Source organism: Pristiophorus japonicus, chromosome 16, assembly GCF_044704955.1.
Source record: "Pristiophorus japonicus isolate sPriJap1 chromosome 16, sPriJap1.hap1, whole genome shotgun sequence".
NCBI classification, from domain to species: domain Eukaryota; kingdom Metazoa; phylum Chordata; class Chondrichthyes; family Pristiophoridae; genus Pristiophorus; species Pristiophorus japonicus.
Window position 1 is genome coordinate 64,756,819 of NC_091992.1, and position 19,573 is coordinate 64,776,391.

The following is a 19,573-nucleotide window of genomic DNA, read 5'->3' on the forward strand; positions in this document are numbered from 1 at the left end:
AACTCTTTATTACAGGACTCCAGAAGTGATGACCCTCCCTTTTTATACCTGTGTGATCAGGTAAGGAGTGGCTCCCACAAGTTCACCCCCTGTGGTCAAGGTGTGCATCTGAGTTGAGTGTATACAGTAATACAGTGGTGTTACATTGTAGTTACAAACATGACAGTTAAGGGACTTCAAGTGCCTGTCCAAGCATCTTTTAAATGTGATGAGGGTTTCTGCATCCACCACCCTTCCAGGCAGTGAGTTCCAGACCCCCACAACCCTCTGCATGAAGAAGCCCCCCCTCAAATTCCCTCTGAACCTACCAACTACATTAAAACTATGTCTCCTCGTAATTGAATCCTCCACCAATGGAAAGAGGCCCTTACTATCCATTATGTCCGGGTCCTTCAATATTTTGTACACCTCAATAAGGTCTCCTCTCAACCTCCTCTGTTCCAATGAGAACAAACCCAGCCTATCCAATCTGTCCTCATAACTAAGATTCTCCATTCCAGGCAGCATCCTAATAAATCTCCTCTGCATCCTCTCTAGTGCAATCATGTCCTTCCTATAATACGGCGACCAGAACTGCACGCAGTACTCCAGCTGTGCCCTAACCAAAGTATTATACAATTTAAGCATAACCTCCCTGCTCTTATATTCTATGACTCGGCCAATAAAGGCAAGCATTCCGTATGCCTTCTTAACCACCTTATCCACCTGGCCTGCTACTTTCAGCAATCTGTAGACAAGCACTTAGAATTGTTCATCTTCCGTTTAATGTGTATACCCTTTCCTTATTAGCCCTCCCCAAGTGCATTACCTCACACTTCTCCAAATTAAATTCCATTTGCCACTGCTCTGCCCACCTGACCAGAAGATTGATATCCTCCTGCAGCCCATGACTTTCCTCTTTATTATCAACCACACAGCCAATTTTAGTGTTGTCTGCAAACTTCTTAATCATACTTCCTATATTCAAATCATTCAAATCAATATATCATTGATATATACCACAAAAGCAAGATACCCAGTACTGAGCCCTCCGTAACTGCACTGGAAACATCCTTCCAATCACAAAAACATTCATCAACCATTACCTTTTGCTTCCTACCTCGAAGCCAATTTTGGATCCAACTTGCCACTTTGCCCTGGATCCCATGGGCTTTAACCTTCATGACCAGTCAACCATGTGGGACCTTATCAAAAGCTTTGCTAAAGTCCATATAGACTACATCGTACGCACTACCCTCATCGACCCTCCTGGTTACCTACTCAAAAAATTCAATCAGGTTAGTCAGACACAATCTTCCCTTAACAAACCATGCTGACTGTCCCTTTCCAAATGTAGATTTATCCTGTCTTACAGGATTTTTTCCAATAATTTTTCCACACTGAGGTTAGACTGACAGGCCTGTAATTACTCAGTCTATCCCTTTCTCCCTTCTTAAACAAGGGTACTACATTAGCAGTCCTCCAGTCCTCCGGCACCATGCCCAGATCCAAAGAGGGCTGGAAAATGATGGTCAAGGCCTCTGCTATTTCCTCTTTTACTCCGCTCAACAGACTGGGATGTATTTCATCCATGCCTGGAGACTTATCTACTTTCAAAGCTGCTAAACCCTTTAATACTTCCTCTCTCACTATATTTATTTCATCCAGAATATCACACTCCTCCTTTATAGCAGTATCTGCATTGCCCCTTTCCTTTGTGAAAACAGATGCAAAGTATTCGTTAAGAATCCTACCAACATCCACCTCCACACAAAGATTACCCTCATGGTCTCTAATAGGCCCTACCCTTTCTTTAGTTATCCTCTTGCTCTTAATATATTTATAGAACATCTTTGGGTTTTCCTTAATTTTACTGGTCAAGAATTTTTCATGCTCTCTCTTAGCATTCCTAATATCCTTTTTAATTTTACCTCTGAACTTTCTATATCCCTCCAAATATTCTACAGTATTTAGCTGTTGGTACATGACATCAGCTTCCCTTGTTTTCTTTATCCTCCCCTGTAAGTCCTTAGACATCCAGAGGGCTCTAGAATTATTTTTCCCCCCCTTTTTCTTTAAGGGCACATGTTTGGCCTGAGCCCTCCGGATCTCCTCCTTGAATGCCTCCCACTTTTCTGACACTAATTTACCCACAAGTAGCTGTTTACAGCCCACTATGGGCAAATCACTCCTTAACTTAGCAAAATTAGCTTTTTCCCAACTTGTGACTTTTATTCCAGGCCTATTCTTGTTCTTATCCATAACTACCTTGTGGGACTAATACTGAAAGGGAAATTGGGGTTGTGGTCACTGGGGCCACAGATGGATGGCCCCAGTGACCTCCTGGGCTGCCTCCTTACTTCCTTTTTCTCCACTTCTGCTCTTCCTCGTCCCTCTGCATTTGCTGCCTGTGGTGCATCTCCATGTGACATTGTAGCCCAAGTCTGCGATAGGATGGGAGCAAGTGGTCTACTCAGGGGCCTTCCTTTAACATCCAAAGCCTTACCAGCGTCCAGCAACTCTCCCTGCACTCCCTGCACACTTTAACGACTTTTTACATGTACTGCACCAAGTCACTACTTCAATAAAATATTTAAAAAACACTCCAAAAGCTGAAACCGAAACTTAACTGAAAAAAATGCGTGTCCCTTGAAGAAGCGCTGAGTGTCTCGGCGGGAGAAAGGCGGCCGGCATTATTTTTAAATCCCAGTATTAAGATCGGGAATTGCATGGCCCTGTTCCCCCAGGAACTCCAATGCCGCCTCCTTGCAGGGAGTGAGATGTTCCAGTACATAGATCTCTAAAGGTTTACAACCAATAGTGTGAAGCCACAGCTACAACGAATAGTGCGCTAGGGTGTATGTAGAACACACAGCACAGCAGTCTGACCTCAGCCTCTTACACTGTTCCAATGAAGCTCAACATAAATTTGAGGAACAGCATCTCATCTTTTGTTTAGGCACATTATAGCCTTCTGGACTCAACATGGAGTTCAACAATTTCAGACTATAATCTCTGCCCATTTGTTTTTTTCCACACTGCAGCTGGTGTTGATTCTGCCATCTCCATTTCATCATCATAGGTAGTCCCTCGGGATCGAGGAAGACTTGCTCCCACTCTTAGAATGAGTTCTTAGGCGGCTGAACAGTCCAATAAGAGAGCCACAGTCCCTATCACAGGTGGGACAGATAGTCGTTGAGGGAAAGGGTAGGTGGGACAGGTTTGCCACATGCTCTTTCCGCTGTCTGTGTTTGGTTTCTGTATGCTCTCGGTGATGAGACTCGAGGTGCTCAGCGCCCTCCCGGATGCACTTCCTCCACTTAGGGCGGTCTTTGGCCAGGGTCTCCCAAGTGTCAGTGGGGATGTCGCACTTTATCAGGGAGGCTTTGAGGGTGTCCTTGTAACGTTTCCTCTGCCCACCTTGGGCTCATTTGCCGTGAAGGAGTTCTGAGTAGAGCGCTTGCTTTGGGAGTCTCGTGTCTGGCATGTGGACTGTGTGGCCTGCCCAGCGGAGCTGGTCGAGTGTGGTCAGTGCTTCAATGCTGGGGATGTTGGTCTGGACGAGGACACTGATGTTGGTGCGTCTGTCCTCCCAGGGGATTTGTAAGATCTTGTGGAGGCATCGTTGGTGGTATTTCTCCTGTGACTTGAGGTGTCTAATGTACATGGTCCATGTCTCTGAGCCATACAAGAGGGCGAGTATTACTACAGCCCTGTAGACCATGAGCTTGGTGGCAGTTTTGATCTTCGAACACTCTTTTCCTCAGGCGGCCAAAGGCTGCACTGGCGCACTGGAGGCTGTGTTGAATCTCATCGTCAGTGCCTACTCTTGTTGATAAGAGATTCCCGAGGTATGGGAAATGATCCACGTTGTCCAGGGCAGCACCGTGGATCTTGATCGCTGGAGGGCAGTGCTGTGCAGTGGGGACAGGCTGATGGAGGACCTTTGTCTTATGGATGTTTAGCATAAGGCCCATGCTTTCGTATGCTTCAGTAAATACGTCGACTACGTCCTGGAGTTCAGACTATCTACACCCTATCTACACTCACTTTTCGTTTCTTACCCTGTCCCATTACCATCCTTTTGTCTTGCACCACCATCCCTTTTGTCTTTTACCCTCTCCTGCCTCCCAGCCTATCACAGATCGTCCCTTTTGTTCTTTCCTCCCCTCCCCCCTATCCCTGCCCTGCACTTGCTTAAAAACCTGTTACATCTCTAATGTTTCCAGTTCTGACGAAGGATCATCGACCCGAAACCTTAACTCTGTTTCTCTCTCCTCAGATGCTGCCTGACCCACTGAGATTTCCAGCATTCTCTGTTTTTATTTCAGATTTCCAGCATCCGCAGTACTTTGCTTTTACATACTATTCTGTCCTTGGTTAGGCCTCAGTTAGAAAACTGTGTCTAGTTTGGGTCTCCCACGTGGTGGCTCCTCACATTATCGAGGCTTTGGAAAGGGTGCAGAGGAGGGCTACGATTCATTCCCAAGATAAACTCAAAGAGCCTCTATACTTTCATCTCCATATTTAGAGAAGCACAGACTAGGGGTAATTTGATTGAGATTTATAAGATGTTGAAGAGAATAGATAGTGTTTGTATAGACAGTTTGTTTTAATTAGTTATGTTGGTGGGATCTGGATCACAATTTTAATTTATGCAAAAGAAGAACGAGGTTAGACGTCATTTCCCAGAGAATAGTGGACCTGTGGCTGGCGGCTCACACAGTGAACGTGGATTGGCTGAATTCCTTCCAGCGAGAGCTCAACGTGTTTCTGGCTGGGACGGAGATCACCTGGTATAAAAAGGAAGGACTGCATAGAATGGTCAGGGCCTGAGTGATATCCAGGGCTAGATTCGATCGCCTAAGGGGGTCAGAGAGAAATTTTCCAAACTTTGTTTTCCCGAATTAGCTTGGGTTTTTATCTGGCTTCTCGCCTCTGCCAGGGTGATGTTTGGGCGTGGGTGGGCTGTATGTTGTGTGATGCACACTGTGTCTCTGTGTATGTGTGTGACAGGATGGATGAGCCAGAGGATCTGGTCCTGTCTCTTGTTGTCACACGTTTGCAGGTTTGGGGGCGCCCATCTCTCCCGCCTTCTCCTCCAAAACTATAGAAAACGGGAGAGTGTTCTTTGGTTACCATGAGATACAGTGAGTACGCAGAGCACGATGGTGATGAGGACATGTAGCAAACTACACAGCAGCTGAGGCTTCTTGTAGAGTGACGGTATGTAGGAACGTGAGTCGAGGAACATGGGAAGCTGAAGGCGGCAGCTGGGAAGGGCTGCTGCTACCTCCCATGCTCCAATACAGTGCGGGAAAGGTGAGGGTGGGTGGTGGGCATGCTCAGTCCTGAAATACAGGACGCATCATGAGGAGAGAAGGCACGAGGTGCCAAAGGATGAGCAAAACAAGACGAACTCAGCTGAGAGGAAGATCAAAACAAGCAGAAGGAGCCCGAGGTGCTCGTGTGCAGCACAAACCCTGGGCACAGCCTGCTGGGCCCAAGGGCCTGTTTCTAGACTGTAACTTTTATCTGATGTAAGTTAAATAAAATCACAGCAGCCAAAGGCAATTGCTGCCAATCAGAGCGCCTCAGTTGGAAGTGTGTCCGAGCTACTTGTGCACACACGTACAGTGAGCAGCCGTTGTGAGACTGAGGCCGGTGTCACTCCCGCTGCAGTCTCTGAGAGCCCGGGTCACATCACACTGGCCCTACCATTCAATTATACTGCCTTATCTCATTGAAACACACAGCATTCTTACAGGGTAGATGCAGGGAGGATGTTTCCCCTGGCTAGGGAGTCTAGAACCAGAGGTCACAGTCTCAGAATAAAGGGTCGGCCATCGAGGAGAAATTTCTTCACTTAGAGGATGCTGAATCTTTGGGATTCTCTATCCCAGCGGGCGGTGGAGTATATTCCAGACAGAGATCGGTAGATTTATGGACATTAAGGAAATGAAGGGATAGGGGGACAGTGCAGGAAAGTGGCGTTGAGGTCGAAGATCATCCATGATCTCATTGAATGGTGGTGCAGGCTCGAGGGGCCGAATGGCCTACTCCTGCTCCTATTTAAAAAAATAAACATGAAAAAAAAGTTCTCCTTAGAGCAGAGGAGGTTAATGGGAGATTTAATTGAGGGGTTCCAAAAGTGAGGGGGTTTGATGGAGTAGATTGGGAGAAACTGTTCCACTCACCAGAGGACACAGATTTAACATCATTGTTAAAAGAACCAGAGGGGGAGATAAGGAGAATATTTGTTACTGCCGCAAGTTGTTATGATCTGGAACGTGCTGCCTGAAAGGGCGGTGGTCAAAAGGGAATACTCCTGCTCCTATCTCTTATGTTTTTATGTTCTCACCTTGAGTGCCCTGACATGTATCCAAAGTCACCTAGCATGGTTGTGAATGGAGCAGGATAAGCAAGAGGTCGGAGGTTTTATATAAAGCACCAGGCAGAACAATGGGACAGACAGGGTTTATTCATGATTAATGTATAACTACAATCAGACAACTGTATCAAAAGATTATTTCATCATTATCACATTGCTGTATGTGGGAGCTTGCTGTGCACGAATTGGCTGCTGCGTTTCCCACATTACAACAGTGACTACACTCCAAAAGTACTTCATTGGCTGCAAAGTGCTTCCGGCTGCAAGGCGCTATATAAATGCAAGTTCTTTCTTTTTTCTTTCTTCTTTCAACTCAAGCAGTGCCCTGAATTGCTCCGAATTGCCCCTAATTGCCCCGAATTGCCTCAATTTGCCCCAAATTGCCCAGAATTGCCCAGAATTGCCCCAATTTGCCCCGAATTGCCTAGAATTGCTCCAAATTGCCCCGAATTGCCCCGAATTGCCCCAATTTGCCCCAAATTGCCCCTAATTGCCCAGAATTGCACCATTTCACAAATTCCAACTCTTGAGCAATACTCAAGTTTCAGTTGAGAAATGGATAGCAGACACAAGTCACAAACCTGCCCGAGCCATCGGACTCATTGGTTGTGTAATTTCAGACATGCAAATTGCCCATAAACTTTTTCTGTAGAACTCTTATGGTTATTGTTATGTCTTTAATACTCTTATGAATGACTCCACAAGGTCTAGTATTGTAATTGGGCTGTTGTTATCTTAGTCCCATTTATTGTAGCTCCAGAGTGAGGCACAAGCATGGTGGGCAGCCTTTTATACTGGGCCCTGCACACCTATACAGGTGACTCTCAGGTCTCCCACCGCAGTGCCCTCTGGTGGCACACCTTATGTGACCATAAAGTTAGTATACATGGTCTATATACATGACAGTTATGGAGGCAATGAGTGTTACTGGGGAGGGGGGGTGGGGGGGAGGACTGCAACACATTCACGTTCATTGCTTCAGATACACAACGCCAAAGCTCAAGAACTTTTGGTCCGGCCACTGAGCCACCCAGCCCCAACCCACACATTGCTCCTGCTCAACACTCAGCATCTCAACTCCTCCCTCCTTCGCAGATTCACTTTCTAGCACTGCATTCACTTTGCTCTCAGCAGTTCTGCCTTTCCTTCCAACAACACAACCCATTTTCTCACCATCAGTGGTCAACCAGACCAGGGTGGTCCCAGAGAAATCATTGACTGGCCACAGGTCATCATCATCATAGGCAGTCCCTCAGCATCGAGGGAGACTTGCTTCCACTCTTAACATGAGTCCTTAGGTGGCTGAACAGTCCAATATGAGAACCACAGTCACTGTCACAGGTGGGACAGATAGTCGTTGAGGGAAAGGGTGAGTGCGATTGGTTTGCTGCACGCTCCTTCCGCTGCCTGCGCTTGGTTTCTGCATGCTCTCGGCGACGAGACTCGAGGTGCTCAGCGCCCTCCTGGATGCACTTCCTCCATTTAGAGCGGTCTTTGGCCAGGGACTCCCAGGTGTCAGTAGGGATGTTGCATTTTATCAAGGAGGCTTTGAGGGTGTCCTTGTAACGTTTCCGCTGCCCACCATGGGTTCGCTTGCCATGAAGGAGTTCCAAGTAGAGCGCTTGCTTTGGGAGTCTCATGTCAGGCATGCGAACAATGTGGCCTGCTCAACGGAGCTGGTCGAGTGTGCTCAGTGCTTCGATGCTGGGGATATTAGCCTGGTCGAGGACGCTAAAGTTGGTGTGTCTGTCCTCCCAGGGGATTTGTAGGATCTTGCAGAGACATCGTTGGTGATATATCTCCAGCAACTTGAGGTGTCTACTGCACATGGTCCATGATTCTGAGCCATACAGGAGGGCGGGTATTACTACAGCCCTGTAGACCATGAACTTGGTGGCAGTTTTGAGGGCCTTTTCCTCAGGTGACCGAAGGCTGCACTGGCGCACTGGAGGCAGTGTCGGATCTCATCGTCAATGGCTGCTCTTGTCGATAGGAGGCTCCCGAGATATGGGAAATGGTCCACGTTGTCCAGGGCCGCGCCATGGATCTTGATGACTGGAGGACAGTGCTGTGCGGTGAGGACAGGCTGGTGGAGGACCTTTGTCTTACGGATGTTTAGCATAAGGCCCATGCTTTCGTACACCTCAGTAAATATGTCGACTATGTGCTGGAGTTCAGCCTCTGTATGTGCGCAGGCGCAGGCATCGTCCGCGTACTATAGCTCGACGACAGAGGTTGGAGTGGTCTTGGACCTGGCCTGGAGAGGGCGAAGGTTGAACAGCTTCCCACTGGTTCTGTAGTTTAGTTCCACTCCAGCGGGGAGCTTGTCGACTGTGAGGTGGAGCATGGCAGCAAGGAAGATTGAAAAGAGGGTTAGGGCGATGGCGCAGCCCTGTTTGACCCCAGTCCGGACGTGGATTGGGTCTGTGATGGATCCGTTGGTAAGGATCACGGCCTGTATGTCATCGTGGAGCAGGCAGAGGATGGTGACAAAGTTTTGGGAGCATCCGAAACGGAGGAGGACGCTCCATAGACCCTCGCGGTTGACAGTGTCAAAGGCCTTTGTAAGGTCGAAGAAGGCCATGTATCAGGGCTGGTGCTGGTCCCTGCATTTTTCCTGCAGCTGTCGCGCTGCAAGAATCATGTCCGTTGTGTCCAGTCGGGGACGGAATCCGCACTGTGACTCCGGGAGAGCTCCTCAGCCACAGGGAGAAGACGTTGAGGAGGACTCGAGCGACGAGTTTCCTAGGAGCTGATAACAGGGAGATTCCTCTGTAGTTGCCGGAGTCAGACTTGTACCCTTTTTTAAAGATGGTCACGATTACGGCATCTCTGAAATCTCCCGGCATGCTCTCCTCCCTCCAGATGAGAGAGATGAGGTCATGTATCTGGCCACAGGTATTGCTACAGTGATACCATTTAAGCCACATGAACTGATTGTGGTATAAAACACCTTGCACACTCACACAATACAGAACGTATTTCACATGTGGATTTAAATAACAAGCGTCTCCCACCATTAATGACCAAGAGAGTAAAGCAGCCACAATCATCAGAAAACACTTGCTCCTTCTGCTTTTCATCCACCATTTCACCAACAAACACAATAAGGTTAAAGTTCACATGCACACACTGTGTGAATACCAGCATTGAACTCACATGACCTGTAACACATGTTTTATTTAACATCATGAAATTAGCCACAACTGGCTAGTGGCTAATATATTGGGCAACTGCACAGAACTCTGTTGTTCAGCAGCCTGTTTCATCATCGGATAATTTAATAAGTTCCACAAAATAAGACCAGAAATTACTTTCAATTCATCCGAAAACCACCAGCTTTTCCTTTAAATAACATGTGTCCCTCACAAAATGAAACTTGTATCACATGGCCATCTAAGCTCTGTGCTCTGTGTCATGCAGCCAATGCACTTATTTATAATATTCGCCCGACATTCCACCCTCTCCATGTTCCCCACACGGTGCACAGTGACTTAAAGACAATCCCTTTCCCAAAGAGTGATAGGAAATCAGAGGGTGCCTTACCCTGAGCAGCTGTCCACCGAAAGAACATCCAAAAGCCAGAGCAATCCAGCCCAGCCCTTGCAAACTATTTAAAATTACATACAGTAACTCCAGGGGCACAATAAACAAGCCAACATTATCATCTAAGATCTGCGCTATGAGACACAATAAAAATGGAGACATGCCTCAAAGTAAGTGCTCCAAACAACCTATCAGAAAATCATTGAAATAAGATGAATGACAAGGTGCTAATTGTTAAGGGAACTCACAGTTCTCTCCGGTGCAATGCCAGTATTTAGCAGAGCGAATATGATGTAAGTAGAATTAAACAAACTAAAGGTCACCAATGCTGTGCTCCCAGCATGAGCTGTACTCAACAGGAGATTGAGTTGGGACTGAGTTGGGATGGACAATAGTTTGGATTGTCCGGCCCACTTTCCCTTTGATCATGGTTCCCTGTTGAGTTGCGAGGATTGCTGACTTACCCTATGTTGATTATTTGAGTCTCCCCTGGTGTCTGAGGTGTAAGACCCACCATGCAGGACCATCCAGGTTGAAAAGAGTAAAGGAGAAAATGAGGTGAGTAAGGATATGGTGATCAGGTGACACTGTTACCGGGTTTCAATGACTGGAAGCATTTCCTATTGATTCATTCTTTCCCGGCTTCAATGGGCCATTTGCTATTCTGCTCCAGTTCCACCTCCCAGTAAGGTGTCCCTGATGTGAATCCTTGAGATACTGGGACACATCCTGGGTTAGCCCGGGGGGGGGGGGGTGGGGGGTGAAATTGGACATGCCCCATTTGAGGCGCACAATTCGAATTTTTTAAAAATTTATCGCGCAGCAAAAGCAGAACGTAAATGACCCAGAATTGGGGTCTTGGTGCATGAAAAACCATCAGGCGGTATAGGAGGTAGCGGGGCGAGAGATGGGCGAAAGCGCGGCGACACCTGGAGTATTGTGTACAGTTTTGGTCTCCTAACTTGAGGAAGGACATTCTTGCTATTGAGGGAGTGCAGCGAAGGTTCACCAGACTGATTCCCGGGATGGCGGGACTGACATATCAAGAAAGATTGGATCAACTGGGCTTGTATTCACTGGAGTTCAGAAGAATGAGAGGGGATCTAATAGAAACGTTTAAAATTCTGACGGGTTTAGACAGGTTAGATGCAGGAAGAATGTTCCCAATGTTGGGGAAGTCCAGAACCAGGGGTCATAGTCTAAGGATAAGGGGTAAGCCATTTAGGACCGAGATGAGGAGAAACTTCTTCACCCAGAGAGTGGTGAACCTGTGGAATTCTCTACCACAGAAAGTTGTTGAGGCCAATTCACTAAATATATTCAAAAAGGAGTTGGATGTAGTCCTTACTACTAGGGGGATCAAGGGGTATGGCGAGAAAGCAGGAATGGGGTACTGAAGTTGCATGTTCAGCCATGAACTCATTGAATGGCGGTGCAGGCTCGAAGGGCCGAATGGCCTACTCCTGCACCTATTTTCTATGTTTCTATGTTTTTATGTGACTCAACACCAAGCTGACCATGCCAGCACGATGCAAACATACCATGTCATGATGACGCGTCACAACGTCCCTCCCCTTCTCTTAAAGGGGACGGCCGCTATGAGCTCTGCAGCCGCTTCCACCAGAGAGGATTTCGGCCACGGCCCACCATTATTGTGCCGACTGCAAAGTCGGCCGACAAAATAAAAGATGGCGGCCGAGGCAGAGGAGAGTGGACGGGGCGCCCCAGCCACCACAACTTTGCGATCCTTAATTTCCCCTGTGTGGCGTAAAGGGGTCGGTGTGGGGCGATAAGGGGTCGCGCTCATGGCGATGAAGTCATTGTCGTGTGCGCCGCTGCCTGGGCAAAATCTACGGGGCACACGCAAGGCCATTTTCACTGCCGCCATAAGATTGTATCTGACTAACTTGATTGAATTTTTTGAGGCGGTAACAAGGAGGGTCAATGAGTGTAGTGTATATGATGTAGTGTATATGGATTTCAGCAAGGCTTTTGATAAGGTGCCACATGGCAGACTGGTCACGAAAGTAAAAGCCCATGGGATCCAGGGCAAAGTAGAAAGTTGGATCCAATATTGGCTCAAAGGCAAGAAGCAGAGGATAATGGTTGATGGGTGTTTTTGTGAATGGAAGGCTATTCCCAGTGGGGTTCCACAGGGCTCAGTGCTGGGTCCCTTCCTTTTTATGGTATATATATATCAATGACTTGGAGCTCAATTTTCCCCGAGCCCATTTTCTGGTGTATTGCCAGAGTTATGCCAGTTTTTCTAGGCCAGAAATGCAGCAGAAATATTTTGCCAAAGTTTCCCCAATGTATAATTCGAATTTGGCGCTGCGCAGCATGTCCAGTCACCTCGGGGGGGCGGAGCCTGCTGTCTGCGCTGAAAAACAATGCCGCACCTTCTGCGCATGCTCAGGGAAACAAAGTAACGTTGTTGATGTCGTTGCAATAGACGCGCATGCGCAGTTGGCAATCGGCCATTTTTAAAGAGCCAGTTGTGTGTGTGAGAATGTTGAGTGTTGTGTGAGAACATTGGAAAAATTGCTGCAGCAATATAAGATGCAACACGGTGCAAAGACAAGGAATTTCTCACAGGATGAAGTGGAGGCACTAGTTACTGTGATTGAGACCAGATGGCAGGAGCTGGAAATCAGCCGAGGTCACATAAAAGTTCCACCCAAAGAAATGAAGAAATGCTAGAACCAACTTGCAGAAGATTACTGTGCATTGGTGACCACCCCGAGATCTGGAGGCCAGTGTAAAAAGAAGTGAAAGGACTTGGTCAAGTAGTTAGTGTAAGTATTGCAATTGTAAATGTGACCATCTTTATGTCAAACCCAGCAGAAATACACTCTCTTTAAAAAGTTAGGTTTTTATCTTTGCAGAGGAAGGTGTCACATAACAAAAGGGAAAGAACTCGAACAGGAGGAGGCCCGGCAAATCTGCAGCCACTGACACCCTTGGAAGAGAGGGTCGCTGCTTTGATGGGTCCTGCCTGGAGAAAAGCAACCACCACTGCACAAGCTGGGCCCACACTCGAGGGAGAGGGTAAGTCCTGAAAATTCATCGTGGTCCTTCAATCAGCCTGCTGCCTGGCCTGTGATGTGTGAGCCTACTCATGCCACCCACCCTGCCCCCTCCTCTGCTGCTAACCATTTGACTGTTCTGTTATATTTTGCAGAACTTGAGGCCAATCCTGAGGATGCAGAAGATTCAGACACGGACGAGCCTAAAGAGAACATCTTCCAATCCAACCCTCCAGACCAAAAACATGGGGGTGAGGGGGAGGGGGAGGGGATGGAGCTGGATAAAGCTCCCATTGTTGTACTGACTTTGGAGGAGGTACCGCTCATGGAGGTGACAGCCCCTTCCGTGACTCGTGGTTTGAGTGCTGGTGGGACATTCCATGATTTCACACCTTCCCAGGCTGTGGGTCCCAGTGGTGGGTGCAGCGAGGCACACCCAGGGCCCCACCGTCCCAGGCTGCGGGTCCCAGTGGGTGGGGTGTGAGCCACACCCGTGGGGAGGAGGAGAAGGAGAGCTCGACTGCACTCTACTGAGGTGCAGGATCTAACAGATCTGGTTCAAATGATGTCATTGAGTGCGGAGAGTATTGACCTTACCCGATCACTCCTGGACGTGTAAGGGGGTGGTCCCGGGGGTCAGGTTCACCTCTGACCTACCTGAGCGGTTCGAATCGCTCCCACTCCCTTGGGTTCTCGACTCTGGATTTATTTGGGGGATGTGACCGAGTGCAAAGGCCACTGGTTTGGTGCAAAAGAACTTTGATTTTATTACAGGCAAGAAAATACAATGTCAAATTTATAATCACGCTAATAAAGAGCAATACATTACACATTCAAAGGGGGTTAGAGTAAAATTACACCTCCTACCTCCCAATACCTAATTCTAGCTAGGTTAGACTCTAGGGCAGGCAGGGACTATGCTTACCAATCCTTCCTGGTCAGTTAGCGATAGTTCGCGATTTCGGGGTTCATTGAAATCTGTAGGTTCTGCTTGCTGTACCCCGGTTTTTCGTTGGGACCACGTTTGGCTATGGTCGGTTGCTACCGCGATGGTGATGTTCTTCTTTCTTTCGGGACTTCAGGACTTCGAGGCTGGAGAAGTTAGTTTACAACTGTCACGTTGGTTTCTCTCCCTGTGTTGATGACATCAGCTTGGTCTCGGTTGTATGGCAAAGTGTGTCATACCCTCTGTTAAAACAGGGGGCCAGTTACACCGTTTGAGTGGTTCTAATCTTCGCATCAAATCAGTCCAGGTTGCTTTGTTTAAATTTGGCGGGCTTGACTTCTCTTTGTAATATTTTGGCGAGCTCATTAAAAGTTAATATGTTTTGGACGGGTTGATGTTCGAAAACTGTTTCCTGAGGAAAATATTAGCTTGCTAATCGCAATGTCCTTTTGTGCTTAGTTTTTCGTATACAGGCTGGATTGGGCCCTTTGTTCTTATTCATGTCGAAGATGGCTTTTCTCAGTTTAGTTTGATGGCTGGCTATCTCTGAGTTATTGTTGTAATGTAAATGTCACTTGTGGAGAAGGGTTTTCGAATGTCCATTCCTCCAGACAAGTTAGCTTAGTCTCAACACCCAGATAGTTCCAATAATCAAGTGGGCTTCCTTAGTTCTTTAGGCCCGCCCACAGGCTCGAATTGGTCTTTTAAAACCCAAAATTCGATTAAAGTTCGTAGTTTTTTCAAACAAGCACTTTAGGATCTCAAACTTTTCGGTAGATAGTCCCAAATTAAATTCCCTTTCGAATGATCCCAAACACTGGGGGGGGTTCTTGTGAATTTTGCATCCTTCAGACCCCCCTGTTGACACTCCACACTCTCGAGTGTCAATCAAGGTAAGCAACATTCCTGCTCCCGAGAATCAACTTTCCCTGCATTTACACTAGCTAAACATTACCCTGCAGTCCCCGTTGAAATGCAAAGCAATTTACAGGCGAATACAATGACTAGAATTCAGTTACAGCATAGAGGGGATACGATGCCCCTCCTTTACTTGGTTGTCACAGTAAAACACAGCTTAAGTTCAGTAAAATAAAAGCACATAGTCAAACACATTTTAAGTAACACCCTTGCAAGACTCAATATTCTGCGGTTTACAGCAGGTAAAATCAAACACGAATTAAACATGGTAGTATGGTGTCACCCCTCCCTGCACGATTCCCAAGTTCGGCCAAGGAACGTACAGCACCCTCTGCGTTTCACTCGGCAAGTGAGACACCATAAGTAAAGAATAATCGCGAGTTGACAAATAACTAAAGTGTGGGAAGCGATTCGGATCCAGACTGGGACTTCTATATTTCTGAAAAGGTCCCACCAAGGCGGAATGGTGATGTCGAGAATCTTTTTTCCAATCTCAATTGTTTTCTGTTCGAGAGTGTAGAAGTGTTTTTGTGAGATAATTACAGCTTTTAGCAGAGCGGGGAGATGTTCGGGTAGAGGGGGAATTGCATAGCCAAAATGTACAACATAATCCTGCAGGTTTGTAATGTTTTCCTTCACAGTGAGGTGAACAGTGGAGGGTTCAGGAACGGGGACAATCCGTTCCTGGGCCACTTGAACTGATGCCTCAGGGTTGAAGCAAAAACTGCTGTCACTTACCGGACACCAGAAGTGTCCATGTTGGTAGAGGGGGGCACTGGTGGTGATACAATATGTCCCAGCCCCTATGTATATTACCTGTGGAGGGACATGGTCCTGTGCCATTACCTCCATGGTGCAGTTAATAGGTTGTGCGCCAGCAGCTTTAAACTCACACTGTGACTTTGAATGGGCATTCAAGTACTGGGGACACAGTATTACGTGTGCACCCAGCTCCGGCACCCGGAGAGGTCAGTACCCGTTACAGCGTGCTCCCACTTTATGACATAAGGTGGGACCGCTGCGAATCGAATGTGTGCACCTCCCTGAATAACTCCAATGTTCTCCACCCGGTATACCGGTGCGGGTCGGGCTGTCCCACTCATGGCCGGCATCCTTAATACTATCCCCATAATGGTGTGGTTAGATTTCCCACAGTCTACTGGGACAGGGTAGGCTTCAGAGACTAGGCAGAGCTGGCATGGGCTTAGTGAATTGCTGTACGGGTGGAGGGCTGCGAGGTGCTTGATCCTGATCCAAGAGGGGACTACACCTTGTTTTAAATCCTCCTGGTTGTTGCAGCCCTCGCTCAACAACCATGCCCCATACAATACGCACACCTCGTTCTGTGCAGCCTGGTCAGAAGCATTTCTATCCTCCCGAATGAGTGCATTCACTGTCTGTGCATGTTTTTCCAGCTCAGCCACTATTTATTTTAAATGGACAGTCATAGCCTGGTCCTCGTGTAGTTCTGAACCTACTACTGTATTCTCCTGTTTCAGGATTTTTCTCAATTGGTTCTTTAAACCGTTTATCTGTGTTTGCAGCTCTATGTCATCTAGGCTATTTATTACAGAGGATGATGCTGTATTGTAGGCAGTGAAATCGTCGTTTATGATTCCCCTTCTAGGTCTCCCCAAACCCATGGTGTCCCTAGCGTTTAGGATGATAGGTCTGCTTTGTCAACATTTCCAAAGTCTAATTCATAAAATTTCTTGAACATGTCTCTAAGTAGGGCCTGGTATAGCAGCTCTGTTTCCTTCGGGCACCATGCAGGTAGGTGTACCTCAGTAAGGTTTAATATTACTGAAGCTGCTGCATAATGTACCCTTGGTATAACACCTTTTCGGTTGGTATTAATACTAATCCGTTCCTGAGAATGGATACAGAAGGATTGTAAATGTGGCAGAGGGATGGAAATAGGGAATCATGGGAAAATAGCTAAAGAAATGTCAAGATGCAGACAACTGCAGAATCGACAGAAAAAAAAGGGGTTACCAAGAGTTGAGGTTGAGGTTAGACACGGGTCATGAGAAAGACGCAAGGCGGCACAAAGAAAGAAAGCAATCCTAGATAGGAGGGGAAAAGTAATGGCTTTTACTGATAAGGAGGAAGGGAAACTAATTGGGTTCTTTACTGATAAGGGAAGACAGTGTAGCAAAGCTATAACTAACCTGACCCTGACACCAGCCCTAATTGGGAGACTTTCTTGCCTGCCATTGGACGTACTCGGGGGGGAGGCAGAAAGGGATTGGATAGACCAAGTGCTAATCAAATGTGTTCTGTTTTGAAAATGTATAACTACTGTGCTTTTCGCGCTAAAAAGGAGCTTGTCCAGGGGAAGGTAAACAGGCTCTGATTGAGAGTGTCCCTTTGTCTTGACAAGTCCCGGCCGGAGAATCTTCAATGAAGGTCTTTTACAGAAAAGGCAAAAAGGTGTTCACGTCGGTGTATTCGCTGAAACAGATTGAGGGGAAAAAGAATCCGTATTAACATTCCCAGGTCTCTTGGTGGTGGTAGGACACCTTTCTATTACTGTACGTATTGGCGGGGTTGTGGGTAGGGGTTTCTTAATGTGTGCTCTTAGTTCGGTGGTGTTAATTGGGAGTGTGGAATGTGGGACCGCGCACTGTGTAGGTTAGAATCCCACCCCAGCCCTTCCCCTTCATCTTGCCATTGCCTGGCGAAGGCGATCGATATGCCTGCGGGACAAATACTCTCTGAACCCCACATGCAAACATAAATTCCTTGTTCGGATTCCCACCATTCGTCCCGACACACTTTTACTCCTCCCCGTGTCCCCGTGATGGTGCGGTACGTATCATTACCAAGTCTTTCCCAGTCCGATTCCTGGTCCCATGCGTCCTTGCTGAGTTTTCTGAGCCACCACCATCTTCCCAGGGGAATGTTTCCTTTGCAAGTCAAACACACACGCTTTCCCTCCGTAACACTGACTCGGGCAGCGATGATCCGTATCCAGGGGCATGGAAGTGAGGCCTCCCTGTAGGTAAAACCTTCCTGGCTGGAGTAGCGGGTAGAATTCGATCCCAGCCATCCCAGCCACCTTCCCCCGTGGGCGTAAACGGCAAATTCTTCCACGTCTCGTGGGCCACCCCGGCGGTTACGATCGGTGCTCTCCCTCCTGAACACCCGTAAATGAGGGATTCTTCCACGTCTCCTCGGTCACTGCTGCTCATCCTTATCAGGGCGAGCAGGAACAGGATCCTTCTCATGCTGCTCTCTCTCCTGTAGGGGCACATAAAACAGATTGTCTAGCCCTGAGAAAGTTCTCTGGCTTGACAAAGGTGACCGAGTTCCAATTTGGGCTCATAGTCTTTAATTGACTGGCTGTCTTATTCAGTTCCTTGTGGACTGATGTCTGTTGCTAACTTTTATCTCACAGCCGTTTTGCTTGTTATCTCACCGGTGCTTCCCTTAATAGTTATACCGGTAGATTCTTCTTACTCCCAGGTATTACCCGGCCTGTGCCTCTTTTAATAGCTGCACAGGTAGATTATTTCCCTTATCCCGTTACTAATACTATACTTATCATTACACAGACAATCTTACATTACTCTAAATTACTCACCAAACATACTTAAGTCCATATCATACTACATATGTACATCTGCCACCCATCTCCAGGTGGCCAGGTTAATTCCTGACGTCTTTCTTTCTTTCTTCTCCCGCTGGGTGTCCAGCAAGGTCGGTAACAGGTCGGTCTGCACCGCTGGACCCGGAGTGTCCTGACCGGAGGTGGGTCTGAGTCCCACACTATCGGGGGAACTTCCCCTCCGGTGCTGCAGCACACCGCTCCTCTGGGGGTGGCTGCCTGGTTCATCTCTTCCCCTGGGGGTTCTGCCTGGTCGAGGCCTACGGGCTGGGGACTCTCACTTGGTGGCTGGGCCACCGCTATCTCTTCTGAGGGTCCCTCAGTTCCCGAGGCTACCGGCTGGGTGTCCCTGCTCACGGGCTGGTCTCTGACCTTAGGTGCCCATTTGCGACTGGTCCCTTTCCAAGGGCTGAACCATTTAAATTGGAGTGCTGGTGACCATGGTGTCTTTGGCCGCGGTGTGCGGGGAGTCCTTCTTAAGGCTCCAGCTGCTGGGGGTGCGTCCGAGTCCCAAATGATTGGTGGGACAGCTCCTCTAGTAACACAGTCCACCGCCCCTCTAGGTACAGTCTGTGGGTCTGCCACGTCCCCTGTGGGATTTCCACAGTCGGGGGATGTTGGCTGGGGGTCCCTGACTTTAGTACAGTTTTTGGTTGTCCCTTACGTTTAGCTGTCCTTGGGTTGAAAAGTTTGCACTGATTTATGTGGAACTACTTTGTTCGGCGGGGCAATTTTATGGCATAGACCATGGGGCTTGCCTTGTCGACAATGTGGTACGGTCCCATGTACAGTGCCACAAAGACCCCTACTCGAGCGTAGTTCCTCACCATAACCTGGTCCCCTATCTCCCACTCGTGGTGCTTGCGGGGTTCTAACAGCAATCGGTTGCTCCGATGTTGTTTTCCCATGTTGTTAGCAGCCTGCCAGTGAATCTGTTTAAGGTGTTCAAACAAATTCCTGGCAAAGCTGTCCCGGTTCACTTCCCTAAGCTGACCTTCCGTGAGTACCGGGGCTAACACATGGGTGGGGGTTCGCATGTCTCTGCTGGTCATGAGCTCGTACGGGGAGTACCCCGTGCTCTTTGACTGGCTGGCCCGGATCCCCATGAGGACCAGAGTTAGGACATCTACCCACCCCTTGGGTGAGTCCCCTGTCTC